Below are 25,278 nucleotides of genomic sequence, written 5' to 3' on the forward strand. Positions count from 1 at the left end.
CTCCTCTCAGCCTTCTCTTCTCCAAGCTAAACAGGCCCAGCTCTCTCAGTCTTTCCTCATAAGAGAGATGCTCCAGTCCCCTAATCATCTTTGTGGCCCTTCGCTGGACTTGCTCCAGTAGTGCCACATCCCTCTTGTACTGGGGAGCCCAGAACTGGACACAGTACTCCAGATGGGGCCTCACCAGGGCTGAGTAGAGGGGGAGAATCACCTCCCTCGACCTGCTGGTAACACTCTTCCTGATGCACCCCAGGATACCATTGGCCTTCTTGGCCACAAGGGCACATTGCTGCCTCATGCTTAACTTGGTGTCCACCAGCACTCCCAGGTCCTTCTCCGCAGAGCTGCTTTCCAGCAGGTCAACCCACAACCTGTACTGGTGCATGGGGTTATTCCTCCCCAGGTGCAGGACCCTGCACTTGCCTTTGTTGAACTTCAGGAGGTTCCTCTCTGCCCACCTCTCCAGCCTGTCCAAGTCTCTTTGAATGGCAGCACAGCCCTCTGGTGTATCAGCCACTCCTCCCAGTTTTGTGTCATCAGCAAACTTGCTGAGGGTGCACTCTGTCCCTTCATCCAGGTCACTGATGAAGAAGTTGAACAAGACTGGACCCAGTACTGACCCCTGGGGGACACCGCTAGCTACAGGCCTCCAACTAGACTCTGTGCCGCTGATCACAACTCTCTGAGCTCTGCCATTCAGCCACTTCTCAATCCACCTCACTGTCCACTCATCTAGCCGACGCTTCCTGAGCTTGTCTATGAGGATGCTATGGGAGACAGTGTCAAAAGCCTTGCTGAAGTCTAGGTAGACAACATCCACTGCTCTCCCCTCATCTACCCAGCCAGTCATTCCATCATAGAAGGCTATCAGATTGGTTAAGCATGATTTCCCCTTGGTGAAGCCATGCTGACTACTCCTGATCACCTTCTTTTCCTCCACATGCGTGGAGATGGCTTCCAGGATGAGCTGCTCCATCACCTTTCCAGGGATGGAGGTGAGGCTGACTGGCCTGTAGTTCCCTGGGTCCTCCTTCTTGCCCTTTTTGAAGACTGGGGTGACATTGGCTTTCTTCCAGTCCTCGGGCACCTCTCCTGTCCTCCATGACCTTTCAAAGATGATGGAGAGTGGCTTAGCAATAATGTCCGCCAGCTCCCTCAGCACTCGTGGGTGCATCCCATCGGGGCCCATGGATTTGTGGGTGTCAAGTTTGCTTAAATGATCTCTAACCCACTCCTCCTCCACCAAGGGAAAGTCTTCCTTTCTCCAGACTTTCTCTCTTGTCTCCAGGGTCTGGGATTCCTGAGGGCTGGCCTGAGCAGTAAAGACTGAAGCAAAGAAGGCATTCAGTAACTCTGCCTTCTCTGCATCCTTCGTCACCAGGGCACCCACCCCATTCAGCAAAGGGCCCACATTTTCCCTAGTCTTCCTCTTGCTCCTGATGTATTTGAAGAAGCCCTTCTTGTTGTCCTTGACATCTCTAGCCAGATTTAATTCCAAATGGGCCTTAGCCTTCCTCGTTGCATCCCTGCATACTCTGACAACATTCCTATATTCCTCCCAAGTGGCCTGTCCCCCTTTCCACTTTCTGTAGACTTCCTTCTTCTGGCTGAGTTTTGCCAGGAGCTCCTTGCTCATCCATGCAGGTCTCCTGCCTCCTTTGCTTGACTTCCTACTCATAGGGATGCACCGCTCTTGAGCCTGGAGGAAGTGATGTTTGAATATTAACCAGCTCTCTTGAACACTCCTTCCTTCTAGGGCCCTCACCCATGGGATTCCTCCAAGTAGGTCCCTGAGGAGGCCAAAGTTTGCTCTCCTGAAGTCCAGGGTTGCGATCCTACTTGGTGCCCTGCTGCCTCCTCGCAGGATCCTGAACTCCACCATCTCATGGTCACTGCAGCCAAGGCAGCCCCCAACCTTCACATCTTCCACCAGTCTTTCTTTGTTTGTTAGTACGAGGTCCAGCAGCACACCTCTCCTTGTTGGCTCCTCCACCACCTGTGTCAAGAAGTTGTCACCAATGCTCTGCAGGAACCTCCAGGACTGTTTGTGCCTAGCTGTGTTGTCTTTCCAGCAGATATCGGGGTGGTTGAAGTCCCCCATGAGAACCAGGGCCTGGAATTGTGAGGCTACTTCCAGCTGTCTGTAGAAGGCCTCATCGACTTCCTCATCCTGATCAGGTGGCCTGTAGTAAACACCCACAACAGTGTCACCTCTGTTAGCCTGCCCTTTGATCCTTACCCATAAGCTCTCGACTCGCTCTTCATCCACCCCTAGGCACAGCTCAATACATTCCAGTTGCTCTCTCACATAAAGAGCAACTCCACCACCTCGCTTTCCTGGCCTGTCTTTCCTAAAAAGCACGTAGCCATCCATGACAGCACTCCAGTCATGCGAGCTATCCCACCATGTCTCTGTAATTGCAATGAGATCATGGCCCTGCGACCGCACACAGATCTCTAGTTCTTCCTGTTTGTTCCCCAAGCTGTGTGCATTGGTGTACAGGCATTTCAGGGAGGTGATCGAGCATGCAGGTTTCCCAGGAGGGGTAAAAGAGGGTCCTCCATAGCCACATCCCACGCGCACTTCCCTGGCTGCATTCACCTGTTGGAGGCATCCTGACTTGAGCAGTCTTTTGCCAACTACCCTGTCACTATAACTCTCCCCTTCCCCCGTCCTTCCTAGTTTAAAGCCCTCCTTACCAGGTTGGCCAACCTGTTGGCAAAGACCCGCGTGCCCCGCCTCGTGAGGTGGATCCCATCTCTCACCATCAGTTGTCGATCTTCAAACAGGGTCCCATGGTCGTAGAAACCAAAACCCTGTTGCCAACACCAGCGGCGCAGCCAGTCGTTAATTTGGAAAGTCCGTCTCCTCCTCCTCTCATCCATCCCCCTCACTGGCAGGATTGAGGAGAAGATGACCTGGGCTCCCAGACCCTTGACCACCATCCCCACAGCTCTGAAATCCTGCTTGATGGTCTCCAGTTTGCCCTTGGTGTCATTAGCACCCACATGAAAGAGCAGCAGTGGGTAATAGTCCGAAGCGTGGACAAGCCTTGGCAGTCTTTGCATGACATCTCTCACACGAGCCCCCGGCAGGCCACAAACCTCTCTAGACAAGAGGTCAGGTCAGCAGATAGATGCCTCCGTCCCCTGTAGCAGGGAGTCCCCCACAACAATCACCCGCCGCTTTTTCCGGGTGTTCCGGCAGGGCACAGGGTCTGTTGTCCCAGGTACTTCCCTTGCAGCCATGACCATCTCCTCCTCATCCTGGAGGGCACTAAACCTGTTCTTCAGCTTCAGGTCTTCAGGAGGAGTAGGAGCCTTTCTCCTCCCACGAGCAGTGACCAGTTCCCAGCCTTCTTCTACGATGTTATGATGTACCGTTTCACACGGCACAGAGCCCTCTGGCAACTCCACTGCTGCAGGGGGTTGGGACTCCTGGAGCTGTACAGTCTCCAGATAAAAAGATATTAAATATTGGAAGCAAAGTATTTCTTCTGTTCTGCCAGAAATCAACTTTCAATCAAAGTAATTTCAGAAGCAAGCATCCATAGGCTAGCAGGAACCCATATACGCCCTCTGACATTTTATAATGAGCCCTTTCCTTCCTCATTTTCATGTTATCAGCCTTTACAAAGTCCTGAGTCCCTCACAAAACCTTCTTTTAACCAAGTAGTCACAACCAGTGCCCTAAGCACAGCCTCTGCCATTCCTTCTTCTGTGAAACACCCAAAACTGGAAACTCACTCTCACACTGGTACAAGTGACCAGGAAAGTGAAGAGCATAAAACTGGCTACACAGGAAACCATCTGCTTCACTGCTTGCTAAAACATCATAACATCAACTGTTCAACCTGCAGAAGAAAGATAAGGAGAGTTCCTGGTTAACCAGGAACCTATCTAATTATGCCTGCAAGAAAGAGGTGATAACTTTTATGGGCTTTTGGAGCAGCTGACCCTGTGATTAAAGACTCTTGGACGTGGAAGTTGTAACTTTCAATTCCTAAGAGAGACTCGTAAGATTACTTTCAATTTATTATTTAGAAGGTATAGTCCAAAATAATCTTATTATAATGGAGATAAGAATGTGCTATAATGGCTTGTTTACATAGAAATTGTATATCCACCAATTACAAAACTGTGCAATACAGTCTCATACAGTGAATACAGTTATTTTGACATGAAAGTTTTTACTAATTTTAACTAATTCCTCAATTAAATTGTAGTAGTATGTGTGTATATATTTTTTCCAATGATATATTATATGTAATTATTACCCTAATTCTGTATAAAAGATATCTAATTCTTTCTCTGAAACTGTTCATATCAGCACAAACTTTCTAATTCTCCAGACTGTTTGGATTACTTTAGGATGGGGGGAAGGGGTGGGGCACAGCAAATGGAATAAAGGAGCTTGGTTTTGGTTTGTTTACAGAACCAGCCTCCCTCTCTCTTTTTATATCAGTAAAGTCTAGATGTCTAGATTGATTGGCTCTGATGGATCTTTCTTTTTCGCACACCAGACCTGCCTCTATATGTAACTGTGTAACCTCTGCAATGAGACAATGCTACTGCAAAAAATTGTTCAGTAACAGATCTATTACCTAATTTCTGCTGGTTACAGCCAAATTTTACTCTTCTTGCACAAATTTCAAAGCAAATAATATATCTGATTACTTATATTGTATTTTAGAATTTCAGACCCTTTTGTGAAAGCATCATAAAAACTCCAGTCTTTCGAGTACAGGTTCTCTAGAGCCTGTCAAGTTTTGACAACAAAGACAGCAACTGTCTTCAGAACAGTTTCAAATTGTTGTTTCTAGTATTACACCTGGGTGAATGAATCATTGTTTCTGTGGCCCTCTCACAGCTCTGTCTCACTGACGGCTTTCACCTCTCATACACATACTTGCATCACACTCTTCATTAAAAGGTGGTTGTCTTAGCTCTTCAGGCCTGCTTCCTTCCAGGTCCACGTTCTTCCTCTAACCGATTGAATATTTTATACTAGGAGTAACATATCTGTTATGTTTCTCCTTTTAAACAAAGTTCATTAGCTCATTAATTAGTTTGCTCCCTTTTCTAGGCTAATACCACCAGCTTCAAAAAGGACTGGAAAATTACTGTGTAAAATATGAAACGCAAATAACATCTCATTCAACAACTATGAAATAAAAGAATTTAGAATTAAATGTCCCTTCTTTGGTAGGGAATATCCAATATGAAGGTGCACATTTGATGCTGTAGAATTTAAAGCATATAAAAAACACCTACAGGCAACTGCATACTTTACCTCTTTATCTTGATTCTAACCAGCTTATCAAATGGGTCAGGAAGGGAGGCGTGTATACCTTATCAGGCATTTTTCATGTTTGGTGGTGAGTAGAACATACCACGTTATGACTGAAATATATTTTTACCCAGCTTTTCATCATTGCTTTCTAAATGTACACAGAATTTGTCTTGGCAATTTATTAGGATTTTTTTCAGGAATTTTCACTGTTTAGGAATAGGAAAAAGCTAGATTTTTGGATCCTGCCTAAACGAAGAACACATTTAACAGCTTGTGTTACTTAAAAACCTTGGACCTCCTTTCCTCCAGTCCATCAATGCCACAGTATCCAGACTGTACCTCCACAATGTTTAGTTGTTGACTCTAAAGCTGTAAATGCCTGAAGAGGGGTGTACTTATTATACATATAAAATCAATGCCCCGTCAAAATTCTAACGCTTGCTTTTGACAAATACAGTGGATCCAGTTCAGGGGCCCAAACTCCCTACACTGACTCCAAAAAGAACAAATACAAGGATTCTTAATGCCATCAGACACAAGCCTTCATTGCCTCTGAAAGGGTGCTGCCTTCCCCCCCTCTGGAGGCCTCCTTTATGTTACTCCTAAAAGCACCTATTTTTTTTAAATAATATGCTTGCTATATGACTTACCTCTAAAACCAAATGATTCAATTCATTTTTAATGGAATAATAAGTTTCTGTTTGAAGGACATGGGCACTTTGAACATACAGCTGATGTATTTGCAAATCAGAAGTATGTAGAACAGTTCACCCTGGAAGGGAAAACATACTGTATTAGTTTTAAGCCATGAAATGAGTGCTACAGAGCAATACACCACTCCCAAGTTGTAAACAAAAGTTGTCATATTTTCAACTGATGTTATCTGGTGCTTAGTTTGAACACTTTTCTTTTCTTTCAGAAAGAGAGAAAGGAAAAATTCTGTTAAATTTTGACATGATACAGCCTACCACAAAACAAAAAGTAAGTTCCCATTGCTTGTCTATGTGATATCGACCAGGTCTGGGATATTTCTGCTACCACCTTTTTCAGCACCTGTCTGTTGGCCAATCAGAAAAAAGCAAAAGGCCTGAAGTCCCTCCAACTCCATGGAAACTCTTTCCAAAAATACTCCTGAGCTAAGTGTCTCCCTAATAGAAGCTAGTGACTGACAAATCTCTCAGCAGTTCATTCTAACTAGCCAGCTGTGTTCTACTTTTTGTTTTTTTAATTTTGTCCTACTGTACTGGGGTTGGACAGCTGATTACTTCCGCTGTTAACGTTTCTCCTTCAGTGTTCATTCTTCAGAAGTATGCATGTCACATTCTTGCATATTTGTCTTTGTTTAGCACTATGACTTCTGGCATCAATACACAGCTGTCTACCCTTATCTCGCATCAGCTATGTTTTTAGGTGGCAGGCAGAGCCTTCCTACAGAGCACAGGAATTCATTTGGCATAATCCAAAGACATAGCATGCAATAGCTTTTAAAAAGGTAAAATAATGTAAAGCAATATTATCATAAAAGGAAAAGGAGAACTAAATATTTATTTTTCTAGAGATCAGCAGTTTGTTGAAACAGTTTGTTGAAAAAGGCACATTCACTTTTCAAAGTTAATCCCTTTGTAAAAACAGAGGCTTTAGTCTGCTATTGAACTTTAGTGCTGTCTGTGCCTGCTCAGATCAAACACATTTCACATGTTAAAAAGGAATCTGAGTACATGACTGGCTGTGAATACAAACATGTAAAATATGCACTATAAGCTTGCAGCTAAAATTAATCTAACGGAGATCATTTTCCAGATGGAAACTCTAACTGAACTACATTGACAAATGCTTAGTATATACCATAGAAAAAGATACCACGTGATGCCACTTGGTTTTCTCACAGCCCTGCCATGAGTTTTATGGCAGGCGTAAGTGCTAAAAGTTTTTATAAAAATTATCAGACTTGTTTGAAAGATATTTTTCACAGAGGTATACAGATAACAGCTAAGAGACTTGGGACTGAAGCACATACTTAAATTTAAGCAAAAGTTTAATACTACACTGGGGATTAAGGGGATGGGTAACACTGTTCAGATATGCTACAGGGAGTGAGAACAACCATAATTAGTTTACAATTAATATATAAATACGACCAATGTTTACAGAATATAGAACAAAATCAACTTAGAGAAGAGTAACAGTTGAAGTGGTTAAGTGAAATGAAACAAGACAAAATTACAGCTACGGTCTTGAATGTTGAATCCTTCAGAAGAAAACTCTTAATTTTAAGAAAAGGAACTAGATTAGTGCTAATTCTGTTTTGCACAGTCTAAGCATTTAAATATCTACCTAACGCTTATGGTTTGTTTTGTTTCTTTTACAGTGTAGAAAGTGTGAGTCTGTTTAAGTTAGGGTGTTACTTTTACAACACCGATTTTCCACTATAGTACTTTGAATGAGTCATAATTTATTTCACTTTTTTCCTTAGAATATTGTGTAGGACTACACTGAGCTAACGCATTAAAAAAGCAGCTTAAATTTCTTATGTTTTTTATTTCTTATAGACTATTTTAGCAACTGTAGTAATTTTCAAATTGATTTTTGTAGTTTTTGTGCAAAAGACTTCTATTTTCTTTCTACAAACATCTCAGTTATACTGCTGTGTGCTCAAATTTCATTCTCAAGACATTGCATCACCCCGATCTTCGTTCCCTTTCACTCACTTCCCATATATTTCTTTATTCAATATGAAAAGGATTTCTTGGTTTTTGTGCTTAAACAACATCTGCCATTTTCCCATAGCAAATACAGGCAACTATGTTTTTCACAGCTGTATATACTAAATTCCACAGTTTGTTGGCACCTCATTTCCTGTACTTTAATACCATTCTACAATATGCCTTGAATGTTTTAATGGCATTAGGTATTGCAGAGGTCTTCTCTAGGCCTGCTGCATGGAAGTGAGCCTAGTTGGTATGGATTTTTAAAGACTTCTATTGCAAAAATATCGGTACCTTTAAACCAGATCATCTCTGCATATTCTCTGTTCTGAGGAAAATTCTCAATCGGAAAGGCGTGAATATTGCAGGACCTGACAACATAGGTGCTAGACCCTGGGCAAGAAGTTTGATACCACACTCCACAGCAAGACTTCCCAAGCACCTATGAAACGGCATCAGAGGTGGTTTGACACTGCAGACAAGATCTTCCAGAGTGGGGAAGGAAGGAAGGAAGGAGGGAGACGGCTTAGATTCACAGGAACAGGAAAAATCCTGGCCATCAGGGAAAGAGGATAACTTCAATTAAAATGGTTCTTTTAACTTTTTAGGCATTGCATTTTCATTATTAAACACTGTATTCAGCAATTACTAGAAGTAAAACATGCCCGTCTATCAACTCTCATCCCCTCACACTCCCTCTCGTACCCCCTCATGAGCTGACAGATGCACAAAGACGTGGTAATTATTTAATATTATTTTAAATGTTTTGAGTAAGTCGAATTCATTAAAATTGTAGTATCAAAGTGGGGTAAAGAAAATTCTAGAGAGGCTAGGCTCTACTGAGGCAAACACAATCTGATGTGCGAAACTTCTTACCTCACACATGCTTTTGCTGAAAAGTACTGGGAAATCCCTACACAGGAAGCCTACTTGGTGTTTCAGATGTTCCTTGGCCATTTTGTAGCCGTGCTAGGAAAAAAAAAAAGGTTTTGAGGCGAGGAAGGAGGGAAGGGCACAGCGGCCCCAGGAAGCTCTCGGCCGCGGGCGGGGGAAGCCGGGCCGGCCGTTGGCCCCGAGGCGCCCGAGCTCAGGGGCGGTTAGGCCCTTCCGCGCGCGCGGCTCAACGGCCGCCCGCAAGGCCGTTGAGCGGCTGCGGCGGGGGCTCCACACGCCACGACGCCCTCCCGGCCGCCGCGGCCAGGCGGGGCGGGGCGGGGCGGCCCTCTCCGTCCCCGTCCCCCGCAGGGGCTGCCCGAGGGGCCGGTGTGCGTCCCCCCCTCCTCGTCAGAGGCAGCCGCGCCGCCCCTGAGCCGGCAGCGGGCGCCCTCCTCGCGGGGCCCTCACAGGGAGAGGGGCGGCCGCCACACCCCTCCTCACCCTCCTCCATCAGCGTTGGGCCACTGAGCCCGTGACTGGCAGGGCTTAAGCAGGCCAAAGGCAGACCCAGGAACATTGTGGTGAACCTCGAGGCAGTCTGATGAACGGTGGGGGCCTGGCGCCGCCTGCCCGCGCCTCCCAGCCCGGGGGACGGCCAGCTCTCAGGTAACTGCGGCGGAGACACCTTCAGCCCCAGCACAAGGAGCTCCCTGGGGTCTGTTGGCAAGCAGCGGAGAGCTTTGCTCCCTGTTTGTGCACCGTGAGGCCACGCTCTGCCTGATAGCCCCAGATGCAAAAGCATGTTAGTCGCTCCACACAGGGGCTCAAATTCCTTGCCAAATTCCCTTGAGTTTTTAGGGGATGTTGAAGACGCTCTCCAGGGTGTGACAATTTGTCCATCAGTTCAGTTTTTAACTGTCTAGTGTCAGATTAAAAAATAAGGCATCTTGAGATAGAGTAGTTCTGTGAGTGCTCTAGTAGCCTAGAGATAAGGGAAGCTGAATTACAGGTTTCTCAATGTGGTGTACATTGCCTCAGCAAAAGTTTCGAATACAGTAGATCTTAGATGGAGAAGCTTCAGCCTTCCCCAGTTTAAGAAACAGTGTTAGTTCTTTGCGAGTTACTAGCTTTCCATTTTATGGTTGACTTTCCTAGTCACAGCTGTGCTAATTCTGGAATGCTTTGGTATTTTTAAGTTTATTGAATTGTTACTACCTGCAGCCTCTCAGCCACTTTGTTGATAACACATCCTGCAAAAGATGGCTGTGAGTTATTATTACTATTTTTTTTTAAACAGGTTTCATGTTATTTTAACAACTGTTGTATTTCTTCTGGACTAACTACCAATACCACTGCTAACAGAAGTGAAGTTGTATGAGCGTGCCAGTTCCACTCGTGCAGGGTCTCCAGAAACTCCAGAAAAATGTTGTTTGAGTACCATTGACACTATTTGGCTATTTCACTATTTTTGACACCTTCATATACATACAACACTGTCCTTGTAGGTATTTGCAATACCCTCTTCTAACCGAGCTATAGAAAATACAGATTAGTTCTAGCCATGTAACAAATTTACAAATATCCTTACAGGCAAAATTGAACGTGTTTGTATTACTGTGCATGCTGAGGGAGATGGCATCAATCTACAGCAAGGCACAACCCATTGCACTTAAGCACAGGTGACCAGAATTTTTTTGAACTATCAGATATGGTGTGATTCAAATAGAAGTAGAAGGAAAAATAGTATCTATAACTTGAAATCACTAGAAGATTCTGTGGGCAGTGAAGGGGGTTTTATCTGCCTCTCCTCCTTAAAGTAGGAGCAGCCCTTGAAGCAAAGTTATTTGAAGTCTACACACTTAGCTTAGTTCTTGGAAAGGGGATTGCCTGTCTACTTGTATTTGATCTTGTAGCTATTTACAGTAAGATACAAAATAATCTTGGGACCATAATAGAGGTTTCCTGCTCTCCCAGTTAAGTGCATAAATACTAGGGTATAGAGTTGTCCTTATTATTAGATTTACTTTATAGTCCAGTTAACGCTGAAAATCTTTTGCATAGTGTAACGTCTTCATCAGATGGAAAGGAAAGCTTGTACACCCAGAATAGCTTTATAGTTTGTGACATGAGGTTTTGAATGACTTCAGGCTGACTAGTATTAGAAACTATTAATATAGTTTCAGCTATGCCCCACCAAATCTAGCAATAGTGAAAAGTATATGTCTCTAGAGTTCTTTCCGTCACTTGAATTTCCGCAATACTGCAATAGGAATGGAGCAAGCCTATCGTGTAATATTCTTTCTCCTATTTGCATTATATATTATTAATTTTTACATTTTACATGTAAATGTAAAATTATTACATCATTGCATATTATTGCACATGTTTATCTTTCAAAATGTGTCATTGTTCCAAAATATTAGTCTACTGGCATTTGCTGGTAGTGCTTTACTACTGTCTACCACTTTAGAAGGGAGCATGCACATTACATTTGCAATAAAACTGAAAGGTCTTGATCAGAAATTGTCTCTCAAAGATTTGGCATAGACCAAAGAATATAAGCATTCCCTAAATCTTCGTAAAAAGATGTTGTAGAAATCTGATTAATGGCTTAATACAGCTACATAAAACCTTACCCTAATAAGTTTGTGAGATGTGACCAATATTTCATTAACTCTTAAAGCCACTAGGAATAGAATGAACCCAGATCTTCCACTTTTTGGGCAAGTGTTTCTGTCACTATGCTGTACAAAAAGTAATAGGTATACCTGATATACACAAAATCAACAGTGCAACTGTATTCATAAAAGCTCTGTTCCTTTAAAAATTATCTCCAAGTGTCTCCAGGCAGCTATATTTTCTTCCCAGAAATGACAATTTAAACATGTAATTCCAAGAACTAGGAATTCATTCACCCCCCTCCCTGTAGAAAATCCTGAAGATAGCCCAAGGCAGTTCGTTGCTGTTTATATGCTGGCTATTTTTGGCTCTCAGTCCAAGGTGCCTAGCTCTCATGCATTTAGTGGAGAGGCTGGGTGCCTGACGCAGGGTCTGGATACCATTTGGAGGGGTGACTGCTTAAAAATTACGCGTATAGTAGTTAATTGGTAGATGACCGACTCCTTTATTGTGTAGTTTTTAACCTGGAATTTTTAGAATGAGGATTCTGTTCTTATCTGACATGCTGAATAAAGTCCTGTAATAAAGTCCTTTCTATTAATTTCATAATAACAAGGTAAGAATCCCAAGGCATAAGAATGGGGTCAGTGTGCATTGTGAAGTAAGATAATATTATCTGTAATCCAACAGTGAATCTGTTGAAACTCTGATTAGGGGACAGTAATTGCCTATATGAAGATGGAAAGAACCACTGTATTGTATTAACCACTGAAATAAAATGTGTGATACCAACACTTGGAATCCCACGAAGGTGAGCTCGGCCCAATAGGGAACCACGGGCCACTTGTGCACTTTTATCACAACAGCGGGTCCACTGCGCTTCTGTTGTTGCCAAGAAACAAACTTTAGTCATAAATTCTGGGCAATATCTAGAATACCTTGAGCTAAGAAGTGTGAGCCCACAGAAAGAATTTAAATAAGAAAGCAGACATAATGGACTCTGGCAGAAGGAACAGAAATCTGTAGTTTCCTCTTGGAGGTACAGCTTCTCCTATTTACTCTAGAGAATTTGACTTCTCCAAATAGGCTGCTATCCAGCAGAAACAATCCTACCCACACATTGCTTGTATTTCTGGAAATTATGTGATGAAGTCTGGAGATTAAACCAGCAGTCTTCATACTTACTTTTTCCTTTCAGTGAGTATCAAAGGAAATGATGTACCTAAAAAGACACAGGTGTGCTTTCTGACAGAAATTTTCTCTTTCCTGAGGCAAAACTCTCACAGGAGTCCTTGGTGAGGTGAAAGTACTTCCTTAGCAAGGAGAGTAGGCGAAAGTTGACTGCAGTTACTCATGGGCATAGAAACCAGAAGTGCATTTTCTGGGTTCTTTATAAGGCATACATGTTTTTCAGGTTTTTTTTTCTTGTGTGTGTAATTTCTGAGCATGCTTATTTTCTGATGATAGGATTACCTCATTCAAGATGTTAAAAATGAATGATTAAATTTATATATACAGTGTAGTATGATTACAGATATATAATTATCTTCCATTAAATTATGCACAAAATTGTATCCTTTATGCTAATAAATCTAAACAAGCTTTTTCTTTTCTTAGAAGATTTTAAGGTACACGTGAAAGCTATCAGTTTTGAACTACTTTTAGTAGAGAAAGCCAATTCTCTTATTTATTGTCATAAAAATAATTTTGTCAAAAAAATAGGTTAAGGCAAAATGCCATATAAAGAAGTTATTTTTTCCATAATTAAGTCACACACTGTGTTTTCTGTTCCTTGTGGATATAGGCACTTCAATAATAAGTAAATTTCACATTTTAATATTCCAGAATAATATTCTAAAACAGTCTGAAATACTGTGCTAAATGCAATGAAAAGGAATCATTTAAATGATTAAGTTCTTTGAATTTCTGAGTCCCAAGTGCACAGAACTTCATGTCACTTCCAGGCCTAACGTTCCTTCTCCTGGAATTCCAGATAGTAGCAGTCGGTTGAAACATGAGTTCAGTTACCAAATATAGATGAGTGGGGTAAGAATTACATAGTCGCAGAGGACAGATGTAACTCACAGGCTACAGCCTTCTCGATGCTTACTGAGGACCAACCAGTCTTTAGTGAATAGCTGGAACAGCTTTAAGCTTTCTTAAACAAAGAAGGAAGGAGGCAGCTTAACCTGCCATTAATAATATTTGAAACTCTTCATGCTGGCCTATTCATTATAAGGTCTGTTTTATGTTTTCTGCTAAAGTTAATTTATTGTACTTGGAGGAATAATTGTGTAGGACTTCAAAATCCAGGAGAAAATGAGTACCTTTCTGTTTTAAAAATCTTATTAGATATATTTCTTCCTTCATTTTACTTCTTTGAACATGTTGGCTTTAGGTTGTTACTTTTTAGGCAATAATTTTTCTTTGCACAGCTTCCCCTAATTCAGGATGCTTATACTTTCTTGAAATGAATCCTTTGATTTTCTATTGTTTCCCATATTTTGTTATTTATCTCTTGGATGCCTTAATTTGATGAATTATTCAAATGCCTTTTAAGAGGATTGTAACCATAATCATTTTGAATTCATAAACATTTTGAATTGACTATTTTCCATATTATTTATTAGAGCATCTGTATTATTTTGTGAATATTAAAATAATTTTTGATATTTTAATATGTTTACTTATAATTTTTTATATATAAAAACTGGACCACATAAATAGTTTATACATAATAATATAATAATACCGGAGTAAAGCTAAACACTCTTATCTGCATGCAATATTGTATTTTATGTTTGTGCCTTTAAATGATATAGTATATGGCTTTGCACATTACCTAGTGAGTAATGATGATGAGACCTGTTATAAATATGCTGTAGTCTAACGCGGAGAAGCCAGAAATAGCATTAGATATTTCTCATTATGTTCTTATATGCTACTTGATAGGGTTAGCGATATTTTACCTCTACTTTGCTGTGATTACAAGTTGCTCTAAAAGAATAGTGGTTTTATAAATTACAATGTGACTGAAAAAAAAAAGTCTTTATACTATAAGCTTCCATTCAGATATCTAAAGCTGGACATACAATCAATTTTTAGGCACCAGACCTATCTCACTGAGAGCTAATCGGCACTAGAAATTGCCAATAACCAGGGCATGTTTAAACGCATTCACTTTATCTAAGTACCCAGCTATAGATTGATTCGCCTAATTGAAGACACTGAGCTTTGAAAATTACAACATGCTTTGCCATTATCTTTTTTTCTATCGAGCAACTAAACAGTGTAAAACTCAGTGTTAGGAAAAGTGCTCATTCCTAATATATTCATTTTAATCATCCTGTCATGATGGATGGTAATAGGTCAAATCGTCCTTCAACCCACAACCCACTGAAACAACAGAACGGCACAGGGTAGAAATAGGAGAAGTTTATCTGAATATGGAATATATCACTTTGAGATGTGAGCAAGCTAGGAACCAACGTGAATCAGATTTGAATAAAGGTATCAATTGAAGCACAGATATTTACAACAGGTTTATCTAAATAATAAACTAGCATCTTTGTTTTTTGAATACAAAGTTTTGAAAAATAACCAACATTCTGGAGACAGAAACGCTTCAGGTTTAACCCTTCGTTCCCTGGCATTCATCCAGTTTATGCCCTAACAGCTGAGCCTCTAGACTAACTGTTTGCTTGGTTTCTCAGATTCATTCTCTAAAGCTGCTCTGTGGTAGTCAGTTCTACTGTATATGCTTTTTTAGATTTTGTTGACAATAGATTGGCATGGTTGCTAGATTTGTTGCCCTGTAAACACGGAAAAAAGGAAGAAAGGTGTAATCACAGCAAAGCCTAAGCCTATCAATGTATTCTATAAAAATGTTTCATATTCTAGAGCATTTTGGTTTCCTTATACTTCTCTTTCTCTTATACTTCTCTGTGATGAGTTGTAATCTGTTGGCAAGGCACGCAAAGATATCAAGAAATGCATATGCTAGGCCAAGAATTCAAATAATCTATCCGTCAGTTAATGACTACATACTGGGTAAGCCCCAGTGAAGTGACTAAAGGTAATTGGAGCTTGTGCAAACTGATGTAAAATGCATCCGAGTGCATCTCATGAGTGTCAAGCCATCTATCTATCACTGGAGAAATACTTTGGAGTATTAAGTGAAAAAGATAATGTTTTTAAAAAATTTACTTGTGCAGAATGAATCTCATAGAAGTTATTGTAATAAGAACAGATTTGTCAAGGATAATTGAAAACACTGATGTTCAACTTAATTAAATGCTTTACAACAGCAGCAATTACTTTTAAGACCAGATTATCCACAATCTAGTGGCCAGTAGATAAATAAATTTCAATAAATGGAGTTTCAGGCAGATTCTTCCCTTAGGACAAGAGAGCTTTCTCTGATGTCTTTTTTCTTGCTGGCTTTACAGAGGCAGAGAATTCTCATTCTGATTTTAAAATAATGTGAGGAGAAACTGGAGGGCCCACGTATGCTTCTGTACCTTATGAGGATGGTACAAAATATACATTGTACACTCATGGGGTGCCGGATGATACATACATCATGAAGTCTATTTCTTCAGTGTTGTTGTACACTTAGCACATAGTAGTTTGGTATTCTACTCATCAGTGTTTAGAAGAACGCTACTAAATCATATCCAACGGTAACAAAAATGTTAAAAACATTAACACAAAAAGTAAAATATTGTGAAATACATTGTCAACATTTATCAGAAAGGATAACTTGGGAATTTTAATTCAAACATCCTTGGCACTTATGTTGATTCTCATAATGCTTTCAATTAGCACAGTATTTTCCTCTTGGAATTTGATAGTTTAGTATCTAATAATCTGGAAAGCAATGCTAGAGAGAGAAATGTAAATATATTCCCAAAATCATTATAAGCCTAAAACACAGAAAAAGCAAAGGGTAATAGCAGTGATGTGAAGTAATAAATCACTCGGATCAGTCAAGCAGAAGTGAGCTTGTGCTAGCCAGCGTACAGAGAAAGGATGTCTTTCTAGGTCTGAATGATGCATGAGAAAATTCACACCTAAGAGTTCTCATTTCCACCTAGATAACTTGCAGCTCTGGCCCATTCTAAATAGAAACCAAGGTTCACGATAAGTATTCCATACACCACTAGGCCTCTGCTCATCTCCCTGTTTTGTGTCCAGTTTATAGGAACCAAGATATAACAGGCCTTTTTTTATTGACAAGTTTAAGGAATTGTATTTGTGTCTTCCAGCATGCAAGACAGAAGCTGTGACCAGGCATTGCCTATTTCTTTAATGCTGAAAGAGGCTTACTGTGCAGAGAGAAGCACCAATGAGGGATACCCAGAAAATATATCAAAAGCTTCTTCCTCACATGACTTTTTCTGTGATTCCCTATCAGACATACAGGATGGGGAATTTTCAAATGAACTCTCTGCCTTCCTCACCCAGGAGGAGATATGTAAGAGCCTTGACATAGCTTGGAAAGCCATTGCCAATTCCGTGAAGGAGGATCAGAATGCAGTACCAGAATTCACTCATTATTTCAACACCTCTCTTTCTAGCCCTTCAGAAAATGCTTCTTTCAGGGAGACCAAACTGCACAAGCAAAATGCTTTATGGAGGCCTCAAGCAAGCAGTCTGACTTCATCTGCTGCAGCTCACATTCTCCCAGAGAATCAGAAGGAGCTGCCCACCTCACCTCAAACAGCAACTGGTTTTGTTACAATCTCCAGGAAGCAAGCAAGCACCTCACCTTTGCTAACTGCTAGTCCCAGCTTTATTCGAAGCCTGAAACATTCAGAGAGATGTGGTCCAAGTGTGCCCAAGACAAGCCCAAAATCCAAATCAGCATCCCAGGGAGAAACTCCTTTCAGGAACAAGTTGTGCGACAAAGCTGCCACTTTCATTGAGGAACTGTCATCTATATTTAGAGAAGCAGCAAAGGCAAGAGGCCAAAGTCCTGATGGAGACTCTTCTTCTCCAGACAGTGGGTACCTGTCTCCTAAGAAAAAACAATCAACTATGATAAGTACCTCAGTGAACCTGGATTTTGACACGCCACCTCAAGAGACTGAGCCTGAGGCAAAATTACCTGGAGTTCATCTCAATGGAGAACAACACTTTTTTGAAAAGAAAAGCATCACTCAGCAGAGTGAAATGGTCCTTTGCCAACCTTTCATCAACATAGACAAGAATCAGTCTTCAGCACCTCGATTCACTCAGAAGCTCCGCAGCCAGGAGGTTGCTGAAGGAACCAAAGTATTGTTGGAGTGCAGAGTTGCTGGCAACCCAGACCCTGATGTCAGGTAAGTGCATGCCTTTTAACAAAGATCACAGACACTGGATATCATCATCTTATGATTGTCGAAGATACCTAAGGAAAGATATCACAGTGGACCTGTTTAGAGGTACAGTACAGAAGCATTCTGGTAGTTGGTCTTGTAAGAACTGCAGATCAAGCAGTGGTTAAAAAGCACATGGAATAACAGATTCTGACCTCTTCAGTTTCCTACAGCATTCCATTGGTTTCTGCTTGGGAAATGAGGTCCTACTTGATTCAAGAGCCACGCTGCAGAAACAGAACTGGCTCTAACAGTATTCTATGTGACTGATATCTCATTAATCTAAGGGAAAGAATTCACAGTTTGGCCCTGAAGAGCATGCATCAGGCTTAGAGGTATTTGGGTTTTGCTGTCAATTAATTAGAATGTCTCCACAAGCACATACCAATGGGACTTGGGGTCTATACTATGAGATAACAACATTTTCTAAATCTAGGCAGATATCCTCTTGTGTGGGGCATTTCCAGAAGACATGAAGAGGTCCCTGTTTCAAAACTTCTCTTTTGATATTTTGTAGTGAAATTTATGTGCATATGCTTCTCTTTGATTACACAACACTGCTAAAGTTTTTTTTAGGTTCTTTCTTAACAAGTGTTTACAACAGTTATAAAAAATACATTTGCAGTAGCAGCGAGGGTTGAATGACTCGTAATAGTTTCCACTGCCTTCCTTTTCTTCTAAAACTAGTAGAAATTAAGGTTAACCAGCACTGCACAGGCAGTATTTGCCACTTTGCAAATCTGAACCTTAATGCTAATATGATTGCTTAAAATACACAGAGGTAGACTATACCTCTAGTTTTAATAATTCCTCGGAATTTATTCCTGTTTAAAGTCAACTGAGCATATTTGATATCCTTGAGAGAAATTTTCCTTCACAAATTGCTGTTTGGACAGTAAAGAATTTGTACTTCCCTGTTCAGAACTTTTTGTAAAGGCTCTTTAGTTCTGAAAACTAAATAATTGTTCAAAAGTTTTCAACATTTACTGAAAGGAATGTGGCAGTTACTTTCCTGTAACACTTGTCCTGCTTTAAATTTCTTCATATCTTCTGTTGTAAAATCTCTCAACATTCTGAAGTTACTACTGTTTCATATTAAGTTGCCCCAATTGCTTGCTGATACAGTCACTTGTATAAGCCTTGTGGCTATGCAAGTTTAGAAATTCATGTCCATCACTAAACAGTGTCTTCATACATACCATAACTGAACTCATCCTTTGAGATCAGCCTTTAAAAAGGGCACAGAGGGAATAAACAGAGCTGTGAGTTTGAAAAGATTAGATCTTTGTCAACAAGATTAAAAGAGAACAGCTTCTTCGAAAAATCATTTTATGCTTTTATGTACTTTCATTCCAAGGCAATAAAGAAATAGAAGAATGTAGAAAATACCTCAAAAGACTCTTGTTGGTGACTGTTGAAGACAGTATTGCCTTTACCCTTATCTGAATCTCCAGTGAAAATGCATCCCAGACAAGCTAAATATTGAACAAGTGAAATTTTTACAGGGTCAAAAGATCATTTATAGACACTTAAGTGTGTTCAGTTGTTTCTGTCTACAAAGTGGAAAAAGTTGTACCTCCACACCTGAGGGGGCACTCAAGCTTAGATCCCCCTCCACACTGAGGCCAATTGAGCTCTTAAACCAAGACAAGCCTCGCATCTTCATACTCGCATACTCTAAATAATGGAATTTCATCATGAGAGTTGCAAACAGTTCAGGAAGCTTACTCCCCCAAAACGGGAGCGTAATCACCTATACTGTGACTCCCATCAAGCAGTATGACAGCCATGTCCCGTCACTAATCGTTGTTTTGGTATTTTATTTTTTAATATTTGCTGAAAAATATTTAATATTTGGTGAAAAAAATCACAAGAAAAGGATTTGGTTTTGTCCCACTGTAACTATTAGGTCATTGCAATGCATTTAAATGGCAATTTGTTAGGGACACGGAACATTAGTCATCTACATATCTTTCAGTAGCCCATTTGAAAATTATTTGAATTTGATTTTCAAAGTTCCATTTTGAACTTACATATTGCCTTTTTCATTTAGTGAAATAATTATCTATCACTATAGTGTATGCTTGCATTTGTTAGTTAGTTCTCATTCCATATATGGTCTTTCCTTTTCATGCATGAATGAAGTTTCTCATTTAATATGCAGATCTATCTAGAATTTGACATTTGAGTGTATCCTAAGAAGCTGAACATTGATCTTTGACTTAAACACGTATCAAGCCAAGTCTTTTGAGATACTTAGGACTACTTACATGCTTAAGTACCTTACTAGATCAGTTTCTGTACTTTAAATCTTCCTATTGAATTAGTCAGCAGTCTCTGAGGAAAGTAGGACAGTAGCAAAGATAGAGGAAAAAAATGGGGGAAGTGACTTAAACCATCAGGCAGCTAGTATCACTGAGCCTTGAGAGCAACAGGTCACAGTGAATTGCATTATGAATCTACATCAGGTTTATCTTTTAGAATCTATGAAAAATCATAAAGCTTAGCTTAATATAGCATGAGCTCTAAAGTGTTTTTTTTCTGCTTAGCAATAGAGCCCACACTTAACTCCTTTATTGAACTAAATCAAAAAGTGATCTTAATTTGTTCTTCAGCCATCCTTGCTAGACTTGATATGCATAAGGAGAAGTCTGCTGACATACATATGCAAAGCTACAACAGCCTATTCATGACTGACAGTTGTCTTACGTGGAACCACTTTTTGAAAGCTTTCATAAATATTCTCTATATTGGCATTAAAAAAGTGACAAAAATCTCAAAACACTAACTTCAGATAATGACTGAAAGCAATTTGAAGCTTTAGAATCCAATCTTAGAAGCAGCAACTTGATTAATGTATTAAAGTTTTTTCCAGAACAAGGTCCCCTGGTAGGGCAACTATGACAAATGTGGGTTTTACAAGGAGGAGGAGCTACTGTGAATACTGTCAAGGGAAGCTGATAAATGGAAATGTTCTCCAAATGATAGAAAGATCCATTTCAAGAAGAGGAACAAAAATGAAAAAGTATATACTGCACTGAAGTTTAATTTTCTTCTTACCACCCTGACATAGTTCTGCATGCAAAAGACTTCCAGTTGTTCATTCTCCTGCAAAACTTCATGAAGCAGGCAAGGGGAACAATTGTAGAAAAAGTCACACAATTACAAAAGCCAGAAGATCCTCCTTTCTGTGCTTGCTCTCCTAGATTTTCCCTTCCCCTCTAAGACTTTCCAGCCTGCCAGTACATTATCAAAATTGGTGGTACTGGTAAGTACTCCAGGGCAACGCAAGCTGTTAACTGTCAGTAATTATTTTGTTGTTGTTGGGTTGGATAATGTCATAGCTAACATTGCTACTGATATTTTTGAGTTGTAAAATAGGGTAGTAGCAACAGGCAGGGAAAAAAATTACTATGATAAGATCCTTTCACCTTTAGCCTGACCAAGCCATCCTGAACTATCTGCAGTCATTGGAGATAAGTGTATCTACCAAGAGCCATTTATTTCACCTTGTTGGTACATTGACAACAGAAGAAAACTAAGGTGACTACTTTTGATTAAACATTTCATTATTAGATGGTTATAATAGGTGAGATGAATCCCTCCCATTCACCCATCTGTTTGCCAACAGACAGTACAGAGAAAGAGAGTTGCTCTGCCAACTCATGTCTGTAGGTAATGCAACTAGAAGAAAAACTACTGAATTGTTTTTAGTTACAGATGAGAATTCAACATGCTGCATATTGCCTCAAAGAACATTAGTTTTCCTAGGATTTGATTTTCAAAACAGCCATATTTCTGTAACATGAACTGCAGGCTTTCTTATGAAAGTTGTTCCTAAGAAAGCAAGAAACAAAAAATTTAATATGGAGTACTACTAATCAAGTCATTAATAAGACTATTGAAGTACTGAGAGTCAAACTGTAGACAACACTGCTTTACTAGGATGAAGCACACTATGTTACAAAAACTTTCTGTTGGCTTGAATGTTTTTACAGTCATCGGTCTATTATGCCTTAATACATACTTCAGTTCCACTGAGTTATAAAATGTATTTAGTGGGGTTATAATGATCTTAAAATAAGCAGCATGTTGGCATGAAGCATCTCTAAAAATTACAAAATTACTAATAAGCGTGTCCACAACATAGATCTATAGTGAACATACATTTACTTTCATAATATGGTAAAGAACCTCACTGGTGCTATCACACTCAGATATCCCACCTATTTTTTTTGCTACTGGTACAAGTACTGTTCTGTTCAGAACTGATCAAAAGGCATTAATTTCTGTTGTGAAATATAGACTGCATAGATGAGTTCGATAGCACCAACAAGGTTGCAGTGTTATAACAGCAAAGATGCACTGTTGTAATGCTTCAGCATCTTGTTGCTGTTATTTTATCTGGCAGAGCAAAGAGTCATCAATCTTTATTTCTGTAGTAGGACTGCGAAAATATACATAAACATTAACCACAGTAGAAAGTGATGTACAAGCTGTGGAGCTTTTGTTTCTGACAGGTCTTCTTCATCATCTGTGTGTTCATTTCAGAGGCTACTAATATCAAGATGTGTACAGAAAATCTAGGGAAAAAAGCTTTGTGTTCTTCAAATTTTAATAGAAACTGTGCTTTTCTGAACTTTAAGTCTTGCAGAATCATTAAACAAGCAGATAAATCTTAATCACTGAGCAGAATGGATCATGGTAAACATGATTGAGATAACAGTACATGATTTTAAAATCAAGCATATTTTTAAGTAATCTAATCAATATCAGTTAGTTTGTAACTCTTGGTTTATTTCCATTTTTGGAACCCATAATTGTGCTATATTAATAGCTGAGTTGTAGCAAACAAGCTTAATGCCAACTTCTGTCTCTTGCAAAGCTCACTCACAATTGGTTTCATACACTTTTTCAGTCCACCCTCAAATTTATTTTATTTAATAATTATTAATAATTCTTTATTTGACAACAGCTCAAAAATTTGTGAAAAAACTTAATGAAAGATATATTAGTTACTAACAAAAAGCTAAATCACACTTTTCTTAAGTTCCCACTAAAATTACATCTTCCCTTTAGTTTCCATTTCTTCGTGGATCTTAAGGAGAGGAGAAATATGGCAGCTGTACCTCAATAACATTTGATTTTTGAAGTCAATAAAATTCTACCCCATGGCCTTACTGTAATCATGCTCGCTTGGCTGAAGAGGTCGCTCGCACACAGCATGGGTGGAGTTCTCACGGTGCGGATTTCTTTCCAGGGCCGAGCACCACAAGGGGGCACTACAAAGCCCTTTAGGTACTGAATGCTTTTGAACAAACCATAGAACAAAAGCTAAGACAATTGCGGTTGTTCAAGAGACCGTGTAACTACGTAAGTCCAGAGCAAATATTTGAATCAAGTTTGGGGCAAACTCCAAAGTCCTATCCCTAAACCTTGGGGGAAAGAACACATACAGGCAGCTATTTTTAAAAAAGGATTCTATAATTATATTGCAGTGTTAACATTGACTAGGAACTTCTAAACGGTTGTATATTATCGCATATGCAAGTCACTTCCCCCCTCTCCACAGCTGAAGAAGAGTTTTATGGTATATCCTGAATATCCTGTAAGCAGCTAATATACTACAGTGAAAAAAAGACAAGTTTATTTAAAACCAGTGATGTGTTGCAGAAAGTATGAAAAATACTTGCTGTTTGTGCCACTTTCAGGAACAGTCCTGTACATTTGGGTTTTAGATGAGTTAAAAAAAAAAAAAAAAAAGTCAGACCCAGTGATACGATACTAGTTGTCCATTTGCTGCATTTAGGGAACAAAGAGAATCTAGTTTTCTGAAGTGATGTACTTAAACAGCTGTTTGAATTTCTGATTTGCAATACTTTTGAAAAAAATCTTTTTAGCATAATCATATGAATCGGAAAGTTGTTCTGATTCTTCCTAGAAAAGCTTGTTTCAATAACATAGCCACTATGAATATAGAGAATATTTTTAGAACTCTTCCTGTGGTAAGTGTGATAAAGACAGAGAACAATCAGGATTTCATTTTGTGTCTCAGCTGGGAAGACAATAACCAGAAACCATAGTTCCTAAAGCAATGGGATAGTTTAATGGTGACTGTGATAGTTGAATTGTGGCAAGAAAATCACTAAGTTGTTATTTTTTCTAATGCCCAATGAGTTGTCCAACCTAGTATTGTTATTCCATGTATCCTAGTAATCTTTATAACTGTCTTTCTTCCCTTTTCATAGTGTTTTTTAAGGTAATCTTTGCAAATTCCTTGACCTGTTTCAGATCTGAGCTAGAATCCTCCCTTAACCTGCTACTCTTCTTATAAGACTAAGCATAGCAAGATTGCAGAATGTTAATATAAGCAACAAAATTTTCAAGTGCAGTGTAAGGACATGGTTTACATTTGAAGATTATGTGACCAGGGAGGCCTCTTAATTTTTGAGTTTCTTGGGTGTTCATAGATATATATGATACAGAAAGTAAGAACTGTCTGTTGTCATTAAGTAGTGTGGTTTGAGTGACAAAACTTGATTCAAAGTAATGCTCTACAAGAGTTGAGCAAATAGACTTAGAAATTGCTACTGAAATTTCATTTGAAGTTAACACTCAGGTAGGATGTAAAACTAGATTCTTAGGGTAGAATGCCACAAGAAAACAACCAGATACATTTCAAGAACCGCTATATTTCCTCAAAATTTAACACTTAAATTACTAGTTTTACTAGCAGAAAATTGGGTATCGGATCACCAAGATCTGGACACTGATCAGAACCATTTTAACATTGCTGAGCAACCTAGATTCCTAGCTCAGATCCCCAGACCTAGCAAAGTATTGGGTAGCCTGAGAAAATCTAGAATATTTTTCTTTTGAAGAAGTTCTAAAGCATATAAAGTATAAATTGAAACATAAGTTTCCTATGTTATTCTTATAACTATTATATGTCAGTAGCTCTTGTTCAAAAGTGTGTCAGTATTGCAGTGATTAAAGTACCCAAGTTAGCTTTGAGCTATCTAAAGCAATTATTAGCTGGGAGTGTACTTAGAACTCCTCAGTATTTTCCTCACTACTTGAATATTTAATTATTTCTGAGATCAGCTCTGAGCTGGAAGCTAGTATCGAACCCTGTAGAGTACAGCGCACCTTTTCCGAGTTGGGGTTGTAAGTCCGCCCAAGTCAAGTTAGGTGCGCGTTGTGGGAGAACGGAGGCAACATCTGCGTCAGATGGAAGTGCCGGAATTAGGGGCTGGTGCAGCCAATGGTATTTGGGCTGCCTGATCTTACGCCCCCACAGATGTGCCAACCGCCCCAACGTCCCTCCAGCTCGCAGCCAGGGTAGGCATAGACGGGGTATCAGCGGTTCCGGAAGACTGAGCAAACTCACTGTCTATGTGAAGAATTTTACTCTGCTTTGAGCCAA

The 25,278-nt window shown here is 39.9% G+C and overlaps 1 long non-coding RNA gene across 1 annotated transcript; it reads left to right on the top strand.

Annotated features, from left to right (window-relative positions):
- The first annotated feature begins 3,951 nt into the window (after positions 1-3,951).
- On the top strand, positions 3,952-17,033 carry LOC136992259 (uncharacterized). Its single transcript, XR_010884394.1, has 3 exons — positions 3,952-4,016; positions 6,213-6,274; positions 16,761-17,033. It is a non-coding gene; the product is annotated as an uncharacterized lncRNA (long non-coding RNA).
- The last annotated feature ends 8,245 nt before the right edge of the window (positions 17,034-25,278 follow it).

Source organism: Apteryx mantelli, chromosome 5 (genome assembly GCF_036417845.1).
Source record: "Apteryx mantelli isolate bAptMan1 chromosome 5, bAptMan1.hap1, whole genome shotgun sequence".
In the NCBI taxonomy this organism is placed as follows: domain Eukaryota; kingdom Metazoa; phylum Chordata; class Aves; order Apterygiformes; family Apterygidae; genus Apteryx; species Apteryx mantelli.